At 44.8% G+C, this 12714-nt stretch overlaps 1 protein-coding gene across 6 annotated transcripts in view; it reads left to right on the forward strand.

Annotated features, from left to right (window-relative positions):
* G6PC3 (glucose-6-phosphatase catalytic subunit 3) overlaps window positions 1–12714 on the forward strand; it is a 30497-nt gene that overhangs the window by 2548 nt on the left and 15235 nt on the right. Inside the window, exon 1 of one of the 6 annotated variants that reach the window (XM_083147384.1) lies at window positions 6433–6584. The exons of 1 other annotated variant lie outside the window; for it this stretch is intronic. The gene's annotated coding sequence lies outside the window, so the exon portion shown is untranslated. 4 more of the 6 variants (XM_083147388.1, XM_083147385.1, XM_083147386.1 and 1 more) reach the window with 4 other exon arrangements.

Consider the following 12714-nt stretch of genomic DNA (forward strand, 5'->3'; position numbering starts at 1 on the left):
ACTTAAAGACACGCCCCTTTCTAGTAGCCACGCCCCCTTTTTGGATAACTGCAACCTTTATTTTTCCATACCCCCTCTTTAAAATTTCCACTTCGAGCACTGGCTCAAATCATGTGGCATTATGTGAATTTTGTGTAGAATAATGTGTTGAAGTGGTATATGCTATGGTACATTACACCAATTTGGGCTCATTTCCTTGGGCTCATTTCCTATAATTGCGTATGCTATTTTGTTGCATAATGTGTAGAAGTGGTCTATGGTGTAATACACTACACTTGAGGACACCCCCCTTTTCACGAGGCCATGCCCCCTTTTTCAAACCGTGCGCGCACAACTGCTCCCTTCATGTTTCATGCCAAGGTGGGCTTATGTACTTAAAAGGCCAGGGTCTATTTATAATCCCATTCCCACCATCTCTCTGCTCTCCTCCTCTATCTCACTCTCCACTCTCTGACAGGGCACATTGGCACCACTATCACCCCCCCCCCCCCCCCTCCCCTATCATGGTGCCCCCCCTGTCATTTTTTCCTGGATCCGCCCCTGCACTCCACTTATTCGATTTTATTATTAAAATCGTCATCAGGCATGGCTGATGACGATTTTAATAATAAAATCAAAACGTTGCTGCTAAATCCTGCTGCCTGATGTTTACTGAACCCGGGTGCTGCTGTTGCTGCTTGACCAGGCAGCGTGAGTATTCTATATCAGCCCTGCATAGGGCTTACAGCTGGCACCGGGTAAATTATATACAGTTTTCGGTTGTGCTCAGCCCTCTGGACTATTTATATATATATAAACCCGTGTGGAGTCTGTTCATTGCCGAGTGCCGCCATCCCCCAAGCCGTCTATATATATATATATATATATATATATATATATATATATATATATATATAAATATATATATATATATTCTGAATAAGTGGAGTGCAGTTTCTTTGTCTTTTTCACTTATAAAATATACAACAGATTTATTAGGAACTGGTTGGGATGGGAGAGAGCACTCAATAACCTATCTCTAGTGTGATGTACTAGTAACAGAGTGATACAGTATTATGCAGGCACAGTGTTGTTGATACAAAATAAAATACAATATGTCAATTGTTGCTACACTTGACAGAATGAAACAGTGTATCTGAGAATTTAGTGAATGCCACCAGTGTGTGTGAAGGATCCTGATTGTTGTAATAAGGGAGGGATTAACAAATGGTATAACTGCTGGATGACTACTGGTTGTAAAAACATTTACTTGCTATAATTGTTGGTATATAAAAAAAACAGTAAACATACTGTTATTAATGCAGTGCAAAGAAACTTTTTGAAAAAATTTAAAATGAAAGATTGGTAAAACAAAAGCTGAAATTCAAACATGCAGGTAATGGCTTGTCAGTAATAATAACGAGTAGCTATCCATCTCACTATCCGTCTTTGAAAATGTTCGAAGGTTAATTTGTCCATAGGAGTATTATAATTGTAAGTGGCTCAGGGTGTTTTATTTCTGGTAAGGAGTGCATATTAGTAACAGCTGCTGAACTAACAAAAATGAATTCCTATTTTACACCCACAGATATGTCCAAGTACATCTATCCTACAAGGTGTGACTCGGAAGCACTGCGCATCTTTTTAATTAAAAAAATAGTGTTTTATTTGCAACACGGAGCAAATAGGATGCACAAGCAGTGTCTAGCCTTATGCTGATTAAAATCATGTGGTAGGCCTATATTCTTTTTTAAATTCAATGATTTTTATTGAAATTTATTTATTGTATAACAAGTTCCCATTACAGACAGAGGACATTATAGACACAGACAGTAGGTTCCTCAAATCATAAGGCAATGGCCTGGAATATGCATATAGCAAGGTGGGCAAGGACAGTGACAATGATTCAAATCAGTATATAGTCAGTATCAGGTATCTATCAGTAAAACAAGGGTATTGTATACGAACATAGCAATTTAAGACATTCCAATGCAGGATGTAATAATTACTAGTGCCCAAAGGCACCATTTGGGCACCAAACAAATAAAAAATGTCACACTGCAGAATGGCAGAATTCGAACATTGCCTATGTATAAGATCGCCAAGACACCATCATCCCTGTCCAGGGTAGGATATGGTGTCGGAGTGGAGTGTACAGTTCAGTAACATATGTCTGGTCTATCCGGAGAAACAGAAAATATAACTAAATAAACCCACCCAAACGACCCAAAACAAACCTCCCTTATAACCCCCCACCCTGTACTACCCAGCCCCAACCTAGGTGTACCTGGATCCCTTAACCACGCCCCCCCCCTAACTACCTATAATAACTACGCTAACTAAACCCCCCCCCCCCCCTCCCTTCCCCACCCACCCCTAGTTACAGGATATTAAACGGATATTTAACCGGGGCATAAGAACCAAGTATTATAACTAGTACAAGTCTAGCTTTTGCAAATATAAGTGGCTCCTAATAAATTAGTTCAACATCAGGATATGGCGACTGGTTATAAAGAGAAAGCCTATATGACACTTTAAATAAGTATTCAGCAGGATCATGTAAATATAACATACTGGCATCTCTTGCATCGGATCTAATATAAGAAGAAAAGTGACGGATAGCAAAAATATAGAACATCAGAAGAGAGCTTATATAATAGTAAACCGTAAGAATGGTTAGCAGAAGAGCTAATATGAATGAATATGAACAGAGTCCACATTACAGTTTATAGGGATTCATTAGTCTGGCCAGTTTTTAGTTCCTTGAGGGTATAATACCATCGACCGGCATGGATTATCTTTCTCGTGGGGGTTATTTGAGGATTGTCTGGGATTCGAAAAAGTCAGAGACCAGGAGCATCGTGCAATCATTATTAAAACAGAAGAAGGATGAAAGCGAAATTTCCCATCGGCACCGTCCCCAGGAGCTATGCACCAGTTGGTCACAATGTTATATGGAACCAGATAAGAGTACAAGTTCAGTGGTATTTTCAGAGGTGCCTCAGGATAATCCAGAAGGGTGTTAGAAGTAGGAATATCCCCCACAGCCTCCAACTCGCAGCCATGGGGAACATGTGGTAGAGGGACACCCCTTTGTACATCGTCTAAGTAGCGAGAGAGTCTGGCAGATGAAGCATATACAGCCTGAATTATTTGTGCAGAGAAGTATTCCATTTTGGCACTGTTGTGCGATCTAGGGAGTCCACAAATATATTATTAGGATATCGAGGGGTTCCCCTGGAAATCGTGCAGTTAAGGGGAGATTTAACAGTCACTCCGTGTCCCACCGCCACTCACCACCAGCAGTATTCAGGCAGCCTTTTACACTGCTCAGCACTCCGATGGACAGGGCAAGATGGCGCCGGTTCTCCCAGTGCGGTCCGCGGCAGCGTGTCTCGGCCGAGACCGCTTCCCGCTATCTCCGCAAAATTTGCTGGGAGTTTCTCCAGCCCACACCTCTTCCCATCCGCCAAAACACCTCAAACAGGGCGCCGTTCAGGAGGATACTTCGTCCGGCGCAGGGAAACTCGGCCTGCAGATCCCCCGCTCACGGGCTCCGGTGAAGCAGCAGGACACTTAGGATGTGACAGCCGGATTGACGGAGAGGATTCGTCTCTGCACACCGACCAGCACTACAAGTGTTCAGGCAGGTTATCCCACAGTCGCCACCAATATTAGGGCCGTTGTTAAGAGTGTAAAAGGATAGTTAAAAGGATATTCAGCAGGAGCTCCGGGGGATTGCTGCCTTCCTCTAGGCTGTCCAAGCCACGCCCCCGGTAGGCCTATATTCTGTGTGCGACCATGACTGTATCTGTATATGAAAGTCTATATTACAGTGATTTCCAGGAAAATGTTTAATTTTTTTAAAATAAGGATACAGTGGCAGTCATAGGCGTGGGCACGGGGGTTGCCGGGTCTGCACAGGCACCTCCTAAAGACTGGCATCCCCAGTGACAACCACTAGTATGCGATGCTGGGGGAGGGGGCGGCTCAGCTGGGGCTCGGGCTTGCGTCGCGCAGTGTGCTGTGCCTGTGCTTCGGGCTTCAGTCAGTTCCGTGTGTTGCCCCCCTCCTTACCCCCTTTAGCTGCCACTGTGTCAGACGGACAGTGGCTGTGGCTGTCTACGTTGCCCCCCTGGCCCTTGCTGCTGTGCCCTAGCAGGAACCTCCTACACAGCCTAGAGCATGCAACACCTACATAGATCATGAGATCCCTCCCCTAAGTTGCCCCCCTGGACTCTGCTGCCCTAGCAGGGCCCTCCTACTCGGCCCAGAGCATGCAACCCCTGGCATAGAGCTTGAAACCCCTGGCATCGAGCATGAAACCCGTAGCAACGGGCATGTAGGTAAGCAAAACGTATGTGGCATAATATGTAATAGGCATAACTACATGTGATATTGTATGTAATGGGCATTACAGTGTAGGGCATATCATGTAATGGGCATTACAGTGCTTGGTATAATTTGTATTGGGCATTACAGCATGTGGCATGTGTAATGGCCATTATAGTGTGGCATAATGTGTAATGGGCATGTGGCATGTTGTATAATATGTAATGGGTGTGTGATGTGTAATAGGCATTACATTGTAAATCTTCTACGCGCTCTGTCCTTGTTTTTAGTTTGTCTGGCTCTTGCACTTTCATTCCAAGAGAGGGGAGAGGACAGGAGGGAAGGAAGGGTCTGCACACTTCTAAATTAGGGCCTATACGTTCTGGGCCAATTATCCGCAATATTATAATGTTTGGTTTGCGGAGATGCTATTGGAAACAACCATTCATAACTGTACAAAGAGGAGAGAAACAAAAGTAGTTGCAGGAATTGGATGCACACCTTATTTTCTTTATTAATTTTTATTAACAGTATTATTTCCTACACTTTCATCCTGGCTCTTTTGAAAAAAATTGTTGAGCCCTGGCATAATGTGTGGCGTAATGTGTAATGGGCAATACGTGTGTGTGTGACGTAACATGTAAGTGGCATTACTGTGTGCAAAATCAAGAATAGAATTGATGCAAAGGTTAAATAAACAACATGATAAGGAGGGTCAAGGGGTGGGGCTGGGGTCAGGTCAATGGGTGGGCTGTGGGTGGGTCAAGGGACGGGCCACTGTCCAGGAATCTCTCAATAAAAAGGTGGTAACCCTACCACCTGGACTCCCGCCCACTCAGAGTCAAGTCACCACTCTGTATCCAGCATGTTCTGCCTGCCAGTGTTCCACGCTGAGCAGGAGCCAGCTGCAGCCAGTGTTCAACCTAGGAGGAATGAAGATTGCTTTTAGAAGTTAACCCCCTGTGCAATGAACATGTATCCCCTCCCCACCCTGGCAACGACCATATAAGTCCCCTTGGCAACAAGCATGTAAGTCCCCTTGGCAATGAGCATGTAACTCCCTAGCAAGGAGCATGTAATTCCCCCTGGCAATGAGCATGTAATCCCTCATGGCAATGAGAATGAAACCCCTTGCAAGAAGTATGTAACCCCTAGCAACGAGCATGTAGGTAAGCTTCATTTATGTGGCATAATATGTAATAGGCATTACGGTGTGTAGTGTAATGTGTAGTAGGCATTACATTGTATGGTACAATTAGTACTGGACATTACAGTGGGTTGCATGATGTGGAATGAGCATTATGGTAAGTGGCATTATGTGGAATGGGCATTACTATATGTATCATTATGTGTGATGGGCATTATGGTGTGTGGCATTATGTGTAATGGGCATTAATGTGCATGGCATTATGTGTAAAGGGCATTACAGTGTCAATTTTTGCACTTGGTCTGTTTCTGGTATGCGGTGGCGTAACTATAGAGGGTGCAGGGGATGCAACTGCTATTGGGTATCCCCTGCACACTATATAGTTATGTCACTAAGACAATGGGCTGTGCATCCATCCCTATGGTGGCAGTCACACACTAAATATAGGTAAGCCGCATATTATTTTAATCAGCAGAAGCTGCTTGCGCACTGTTTCAGATTTAACACAAAAAAATATTCCCAGCACTACCGAATCATTTGGAGCTCATGCATTATACAGTATATTACATGACTTGTATCGCGTGTAGGAAAAATGTATGTGGGCACTTGTAAAGTTGTATATAACCCTTATACCAGTGCCAAGATGGATACAGAGTCACATTTCTTAAACTTTACTTGTACAGAGAAAAAAAGTAGAAATAAGTTTGATGAAACAATACTAGTACTTTTACGTTATGTATTCATTATTTTTATTAATATTATTAAAACGGGGTAGATCCTATCTACATTATTAGCCGCCATAGCTATGACAGAAATAATTGCCCTAGCAGCAGCTGCAGCACAGTAAACGTGTGAAACTTTATCCTCCGTCCTGAGTCCTGAACTTCGAAACCCCTCCCACCAACTGTAGCCTCGCTCTCATCATGTGATGCGTTTTTGATGTCACGCATGGAGAGGAGGAGGCGGGGTGGAAGCCGGCGCAGCATAGGTAGCAGCTAACGAAGCAGGGATTGGGGCGGGGAAGCCACGTGTCTATCAACTCGGACGCGAGGGAGGGGAAAAGTATCATTCAAACCCTGCGCGAGATTTCTGCCTGGCGGACCAACCGGCAGGTATGGCGATACCGGTAAGAGCTAGAGGTGGGTCACGTGGCGGAGGCGTAGCCTGCGTTGCTAAGTGACGTTCAGGGAGTGTATACGGCTAGGCTCGCCATCGTCAGCACAGATCACGCTGCTAGGTAGTACTACTGCGTGTTCCGTGTTTACCTCGAAGAAGTTCCCCTTCGCAAAAGGCAGTGGCACCCTGCGGCTTTTTAGCTGGTGCGGACCGCTGGTGGTCTCTGCATTTGGTGACAGCGTATGGAAGCCCATATGTGTTTTTGTAGTTCGCAGGTTATGACATGCCAATTACAACGTCGTCGCCTACATTAGGAATTATTTTTATTATCTTTAATTGGCACCCCAAGCGTTTGTTAAACGTTGCAAATAAGAAAATAGTGTATTACAGTACAAGATAATGCAGGACACATACCACTGAAAAATATTGCAAGGTGACAGAAATAGATGGTTAGGTGCTGTTGTAGGGAGTAGGTGATAGTATAAAGGTGCATACACACTGGGCGTTTTTGCCTTGCCATGTATGCAAGGCATTGCGTCAATGTTTTACAACCATCAATGTTTTACAATTCGATGGCAGCATTCTGATGTTTGCCGCCATCAAATGGTAAACATTCAATAGTGTTCCGATGGTACTGCCTCCCAATCAGCCACGCTGAAGATGTTTCGGCATGTGCAAAAAAGGGCTTTATTGTGCATGAGCAAATCATGAATTTTAATTTTTTTGTTGCGATGGTCAGTGACTATCGCATTGAAAGTATTGATGGCGGATGCCCAGCCATAATTTGATGGTGGGCTTCCAGTGTCCATCCCTAGTTGTGGTGTTGAGGACCACATTTTATAAGTAATTCCCATTTTCACCAAATCTCAGGCTAGACCCCTTTTGTAATAGGTCATCACTGTTTACACAGTTTTTTCTTCTGCTGGCACTGGGATGATATCTAAGAGGATATCACAGGATTAGCTCAAAACTAGAGCTGTGATAGGAACACCGAACTTGCGTCCTGCAGGAAGGTTCCATCCAGGAGGGTGTCTGTCACAGCTGTCATCTGGAAAAAACAGGGATGGGGGTAAAACCATAACAATCCAGATCACACAAGGACGCTGTAATCTATCTGGGCAATAACTGGAGAACTCCAATACAGTTGTTAACTAAGGAATGAGTCAGTGGCAATTACTGAACAAAGCCAGAACTAATAACAAAGGTGTGCCTAATCGGCCTGGACTGGATTTATAGAAACGCAAACTAGAAATAACCCATCTGGCGATTTCAGAAAATTGGAGGCCCTGGTTTCCATATAGTGACCCAGCTGCAGATTAGCGACTAGTTTGCAGGGTGTGGCAAGTTAGCTGTGGCAGCTGGTATAAATAGCTGAACACCGGATGGTGGCTGTATTTAGAGTCATCACAGAAAAGCACACAGAATCTGGAAAGATAATTGTGCCCGGAAACTGGAGAGTGTCTGTGTACCAGATAGTGGCTGTAGGTCCCAGTGCATACCTCCCAACATGACCCTCTCCAGGAGGGACACATTGCTCTGTTTCTGGACTTTCCACTTAATTTATGATTACCATCACCTGTGGTGAAATGCCTTTCTTGTCCATTAACCTGTTTAAAACAGGTGATGGCAGTCATTAATTAAGAGCAAAGTCCAGAAACAGCATTCTGTCCCTCCTGGAGAGGGTCATGTTGGGAGGTATGAAGTGGCAGTTTGGAAGCTGCATAGCAGCAGAGAACTAGATGTTGTCTGGAAACCGGACCGCAGCTGAGACTGGAAGCAGCTTGGAAGCCGAGTAGTGGCATATGACCGGATGTGGCTTGGAGGCCAGGAGTGGCAGATGACTGGCAGCGGATGACATGCTAGGCAGTGGGAGATGGCCTGATGCTCTTTGGAAGCTGGGCAGCAACAGATGACTGGCAGTGGCAAGAAAGCTGAGCAGTGGCAAATAACCAGATGCAGCTAGGAAGCCACTAGTGGCAGACTGCCAGTGGCTGGGAAGTCAGGTAGCGGCAGATGACCGGATGCAGCTGGGAAACCGGGAGTGGCAGATGACTGGGAGTGGCTGGCAAGCCAGGCAATGGCAGATGACCAGATGCGGCTTGGAAGCAATAGGTGAACTGGCCTAACTTCAGCAAACAGTTATCAGATGATCTGTAGGCTCACCAGCAGGCTGAAGTTTCCACAGGTGTGCAATAAACACAGTCTCTCACTGAAGGAGTGTACCAGATGCAGTCTGTATGAAGCAAGGCTGGGGAACTGAGAATACTACAGAGTGAAGACAACATGCAGAATTAACCAAGTTTGTGATAGTGATGATTCTAGACATCGCAAAGGCTTTGATATGAATAATTCCTAGTTCATACCTTCCAACATTCTGCAGGGCACATTGGCCTTGGCAATGGGCGTGTGGGTTTGCGGCAACGCGATCATGAGCCACACCTCCTGTTTTTCTCATTGTGGGGAAATGTCTAGTGATGCTGCTATTCCCACCTACAGCTCAGTCCACGTGAACACATGCTGTGTGCATGTGAAAAGTATCTATTCCCAGCAGAGCAGTGAGTGTCTTGGAACACACCAACTTCACCAACACTCAAGGACACTTCTGCTTGCGGGTGGTAAAAACGGGATAGTCACAAAAAGAATGGACCTGTCCCTTGAAAATTTGGACCTTTGGGCGTTATGCCCTGTTTCCCCCCCAAAAAAACAGAATAGATCTTCAGACTAGGCACCATTACACTGCATGATCTGAAGGAATATAACAGCTTCAGAACCTTTTTGAACACCTGAGGACCAACTATTTTGGACTTTGATAGATCCCCTTCAAAGTTTACTCCTTCTTCCTCCTCAATATACCCCAAACACTTATTTTAATCTTCTCCACTTTAATATGTTTGAAAATACAGTATATACCCATGTCCAACTCACATCGGGTGCCAGACGGGGTCCCAACAGTCGGGATCCCAACTGTCATTTACACGACATCGGGATTCTGACAGTCAAAACTGACACACAGTGGCCCGACGGCCACTGGCTATTCTTCCTCGTTGGGGTCCACGCAAGGGGCTTTCTTGCACTCCCCATGCTGTCTGGGTCCGGCCAGTTGGGATATTGACCATCGGGATCCCGACTGTCGGAACCCTATACCACTCCCCCTCACATCTACATAAGTATAATTGAATGATTTGTGTGTGTATATGAATGCTCCATTATAACTTTCAAATGCTTTAACTAATCATCTTCAAACTTCCTTATCATCTTAAGGGATGATCTAAGTTCAAAGATGGGTTTAATCAGATGAGCCCTTAAGGGTGCTGTCATAAGGGTCCATGCTATTTATGTTGTTTTCATGAATTGTGATACTTTCTTAATGCAACACAATGGCCCTTATTCAGATCTGATCACAGTACAAATTTGTTCTCGAAATGGACAAAACCATGTGCGGCAGATATAACATGTGCAGAGAGAGTTAAATTTGGGTGGGGTGTGTTGAAACTGAAATCTAAATTTCAGTGTAAAAATAATGCAGCCAGTATTTACCCTGCACAGAAACAAAATAACTCACAAAAATCTAAATCTTCACATGTTACATCTGCCCCACCTGCAATGCACCTGGTTTTGCCCAATTTGAGAACAAATATGTACGGCGATCAGATCTGAATAAGGGCCAATAAACAGACTCCCTTAAGTGGACCCTTAAAATCCTATAAGGGTCCATTAAATGAAAAATATTTTCATTTTACAAAACTTTTGACAAACTTAAATGAATAAGCGACTCGTGAAATCCATGTGAGATCAATCCTCGGTCAGTTATTTTTTTCTCTTGATTGTTTGCTTATTCATTTAGGGTTTTCGGTATCTTCTGTACCGGCTGCAGCAGCTCCTGCCCTGCTGTGGTTGGCAAGGGTAGGTGGATAGTTGGAGACTTGCTCTGGCTGCTGCTGCAGCTCCCGCACTACTGTGGTTGGAAAGGGGAGATGGATAGTTGGAGACTTGCTGTGGCTGCTGCAGCAGCTTCTGCCCTGCTGAGGTTAGGAAGTTTAGGTGGATTGTTGGAGACTTACTGTGGCTGCTGCAGCAGCTTCTGCCCTGCTGAGGTTAGGAAGGAAAGATGGATAGTTAGAGACCTGCTCCGGCTGCTGCAGCAGCTTCTGCCCTGCTGTGGTTGGAAAGGGAAGGTGAATAGTTGGAGACTTGCGCTGGCTACTGCAGTCGCTTCTGCTCTGCTGTGGTTGTGTAGGGTAGGTGGATTGTTGTATACCTGCTCTTGCTGCTGCAGCAGCTTTTGCCCTGTTGTGGTTGAGAAGGGTAGGTGGTACAAGAATGTCATGAGCATAAACTTTTGCCCATCCGTTGGACTTGCCTTAAGACTAGTGATATATATTACATTTATGACTCATCTGATTATACTTACTTTTTCTAAACTAAGGGAAACTCTCGCTCAAGATATACATTTTGGATACATATTCAGGCATTAAAGAATAATTATTTTATCAAGGGTGTTGTAAGTGGGCAAGGGGCCTGTGTGCATCTCCCTCCGGCTCCCATCCTCTCTAACAGATAGTATATTTGTATGCAAAGTGTGTGAGGCTGAGCGTTGTGCTAGAGTCTACTCTGCAGGTCTTTGAGGAAGTGGTGCAATGGCCATTTTCCTGGCTGACGCTCCATTTTCATGCACATTTTAGCAGTGCTGCTACTGAGGTTATGGTATAGATCTAATGATAGATTGACTCTAGGTCGATAGCCACTAATGGTCGACAGTGGGTAGGTCAACACATTTAAATGGTGGACAGGTTCAAGGTCAATATATCGACATAAACATCGTATAAGTGTACCGCGTCCTTCACATAGTTTGCTGCGCTCGCCATGCTTCAGGGCGCACTATTCTATTCTCTCTCCACGCCCTAGTGGATGGTAAAGAATGAACCAAGTCAGTCGAAACAAACAAACAAAAAAACATGAGACGCATGTCGACCTTTTCAGTGTCGGCCATGTATATGTCGACCTTTTGCATGTGTCGACCTTTTGTCACTGTCGACCATTTAAAGGTGTTGACCCCTCCACTGCTGACCATTAGTGGTCGACCTAATGACTGCAAATCTAGAGTCAATCTATGATGAGTCCAGATACCGGTACCGATGCAGGACTTTGGAAACATAAGAATAAATGGTTGCAACAAGTGACCCCAGGGGCCAGGTGCACTGTGCACACTGCACCGATTATAGATACACCTCTGGTTTTCATACATAAATGTGCAATACAGTTTTATGCCATCTTTTAAATAACCTTTCATTACTTTATGTAATGTGTATGATATCCCAATTGTATTACCTCTTTTAAGTCTTATGGTAAGGCTGGTAAGTCTTGATCTCGATTGAGTGTGATTCTTTAACACAAGGTTTCAGCACCTTATACATTGCTTTACTTATTTATTTTGTATGCTATGACCCTAGTTTATTAATAGTAAAATAATAGACCCCCCTAATAAATATGTAGTGGTTATCTTATCTTTGAGGGTTTTTAATAAGAAAGGTAACAAGACGTGTGTAATGTTCTCTAGTTCATTCTAATTTCCCACTGGGCCAGAGCAGGTAGACCACTGCTTATCCTCACAGCCATTAGACTTGGGGCAGTATTCAATGCTCCCGATTCACCGTTAGTTTCGGCGAATCGGGCTGTTTTCACTCATTGCGGTGAATCTTTTTCACTGAAAATCTGATTCACCCTATTCAATGTTCACTGCTCGATGAAAGAATCAGAAATTGTATTCTGTGAAGGGGCATGCTGTTTTTATTCATGTGCTTGCTGCAATATATATTTAATTTATTTTTTTACACATTCGCCAGCAGGGGGCCAGGAGCTGCTCATTAAATATTCACTGCACACTGGTCCCGCTCATTACATATGCACGAGCGGGACCAGTGCAGCGGCTCCCTACCCGCGTCCCCTGTCAGCTCTCCCGGGGGGGGGGGGGGCAGCTTTGTGTCCCTGGGAGCCCTCCTCCCCCCCCCCCCCCCACACATTCCGACGCAGGCAGGGAGGCTTCCATCTGCCTGCCGCCGTTCCCCGGCTCCCTGCGACGTTGAACAGGTAGACAAGGAGGGCTGGCAGAGAATGCTCCAGCCCTCCGGAATGCGGCGAAT

This window comes from Crinia signifera, chromosome 6 (genome assembly GCF_055691185.1).
Source record: "Crinia signifera chromosome 6, ASM5569118v1, whole genome shotgun sequence".
In the NCBI taxonomy this organism is placed as follows: domain Eukaryota; kingdom Metazoa; phylum Chordata; class Amphibia; order Anura; family Myobatrachidae; genus Crinia; species Crinia signifera.